At 40.7% G+C, this 2,348-nt stretch overlaps 1 long non-coding RNA gene across 1 annotated transcript in view; it reads right to left on the bottom strand.

Annotated features, from left to right (window-relative positions):
- Positions 1-1,173: 1,173 nt before the first annotated feature.
- LOC106733147 (uncharacterized) overlaps positions 1,174-2,348 on the bottom strand; it is a 5,847-nt gene continuing 4,672 nt past the window's right edge. The window contains exon 5 of the long non-coding RNA XR_001369481.1: positions 1,174-1,197. This is a non-coding gene — a long non-coding RNA (uncharacterized LOC106733147). The remainder of the gene's footprint in view (positions 1,198-2,348) is intronic.

Below are 2,348 nucleotides of genomic sequence, written 5' to 3'. Positions count from 1 at the left end.
CTCCGTAATAGCCAGATCTTCCTCTAGGGGACTTGTTACCATGTTTTAGTGAGAAGGATATCCATTTTAATTCTTGCCTTTCATTACAGGCGCTGAAGGTGAAATTCTAAATTGTATTTTTTTTTTTCATTTTTCTCTACCTATTTTTTCTCTTATCACTTTTGTTTTACTCCCTTAGCTATCTTTTGCCATCTTTTTTCTTTTTTTAGAGAGGTATTTGCTATAGGGTGTGTGTATTCACTGGAGAAAGAGAGAGACAGACCGAAAGCAAGAAATCACCCCAAAAGGGGATGGCTACACTTTAATCTCTTCTCCTCCATTCTCCTCTTGGGATTTGCTACAGGGCATGTGCACAAGAGAGAGAGAGGAAGAGAGGAAGTGAGAAAGCAGGCTGTCAGGTCCAGGACCCAAACCAGGGTCGATCATGTGGGAGTCCAGTGTCTTTTTTTTTTTTTTGGAGAGGTTTTTGCTATAGAGTGTGTGTGCTCGCAAGAAAGACAAAAAAAGACGGACAGAAAGCGAGAAATCATCCCCTAGGAGATATGGCCACGCAGCAATCCCTTCTCCTCCATTCTCCTCTCAGGATCTTGGGCACACACGCACACGTGCCCAGTGTGGGTTTAAGTCAGCAAGTCTTTGATTTGAACCGTCATGGACTTCATGGGAGTCCAGCGACAGCCATTACTCCAACCACTGGTCGCTGGGAGTCCAATGTCTTAACCACTATGCCACCTGTTGGTCCTCACGCACACACTCATGCCTGGCATGAGTTTCAAGACACTGGGTCCGGGACTCAAACAGCGGTCGACTATGTGGGAGCCAGTGATGTAACCATTACACCATCTTCTGGTCCTTTATCTTCTTTCTTATTTCTTACATCCTCCTTCGATTCTTTCTATTATATATATATTTTTTTCTTTAGAAAGCTCTTATGATTACTGACAAACCACTATAATGATTATTGGAAAAATGCCCGCCTATTATTTTTAAACAATGAAAATTTCATTTTCTAAAAGATGTTCGGTTGCTCAAAGATAGCTAGGATACCAGTAACCAAAGTCTGATAAATGTGATTTTTAAAGTCCTTAATCCAGAAAAGTAAGTAGTTAGAGCTAGTTAAATTCTTCAGACGTAGAAAGTCACTAGAGATAAGTTGATATATAAATGGGAACTTACCAATAGGTCCTGGAGTATGCACTAAAAAGAAATCCAAATTGGCATATTAGAATGGTTATTTGGCTGAAGGATGTATTTTTTTTTTCATTAGTTTTATTCTAGGGATGGGATTTTGGGAGGTAGAGTAGAGGAGAGGCAGTGACATCAGTTATGAAATCATTAGGAAGAACAAATTCAGCTATGTTAAGTGTAGACAAAAGGGATGTTTAGCAAAGGTTTCTGATCCTCATCATCAGTACTGGAGAGTTAAATTAAGGGGAAACCTTTTACTTTTCCTTCTTGTCAGTAACAACAGAAGATACTACATTCTTGAGACTACACTTGTACAAAAATCTTTATTTCTAACCAACTAATATGTCCCTGGGTTAGGCATTAAGAAGGAGATAAGAATCTCATTCTTCTCACCTGGATTCCAGCTTGCTGGGGACTGACAGAACAGTGACTACTGCCTTGATTAGCTTTAGAGTCTGAGTGAAGGTTCAATAAATCCTTCAGGTTTTTTTTTGTAATAAAGAATTATTTATTTAATTTTACTTATCATTATTGTTATTCTAAAATTTGCCATAGGGCACATGCTCAAGAGACAAAGAGAGAGACAGAGACAGAGAGAGAGAAAGCAAGTGGTCAGATCCAGGACCCAAACCAGGGCCGACCATGTGGGAGTCCAGTGTGCCTTAACCACATCATGACACCTGCTGGTCCCCAGATCCTTCAGTTTTAATGAGAACTTGGCCTTCAGTTGATTTTCCACCTGTAATCCTCTGGTGGCCTTATAAAGATTGAAATCTGTTACATTACTTGTCAATATTACTTATGTTAGAATGATTTATTTACTTATTTATTAATTGGTAAACTGTATCTGAACTGAGAAAATTATAAATTACTGTTAAGAAGCCATATCTTTGGCTTCTCCGAATGTAGTAACCTGTGTGTTTGGACATATTCCTATGGGACCCCTTCAGGTTATGTGTAAGGTGTTCTTACAGATTTTAATCTCCCGCAGGACCTGTAGGGCTTTTAAGCCAAGACAGCTCCCACATTCCATTGCTGAGAGGCTGAAGAATAGCCCCTCGGTGGCTGTGCGCACACCTGCCTCGACCACCCCACCGCTTGGGCTGTGCAGGAAGGGCTGATGCTGCCCTGCTGGCAGCTGCTATGCTGCGTGCTGTAGG

This window comes from Tupaia chinensis, unplaced genomic scaffold, assembly GCF_000334495.1.
Source record: "Tupaia chinensis unplaced genomic scaffold, TupChi_1.0 Scaffold143603_1, whole genome shotgun sequence".
In the NCBI taxonomy this organism is placed as follows: Eukaryota; Metazoa; Chordata; class Mammalia; order Scandentia; family Tupaiidae; genus Tupaia; species Tupaia belangeri.
This window is presented reverse-complemented; position numbering and strand designations above follow the sequence as displayed.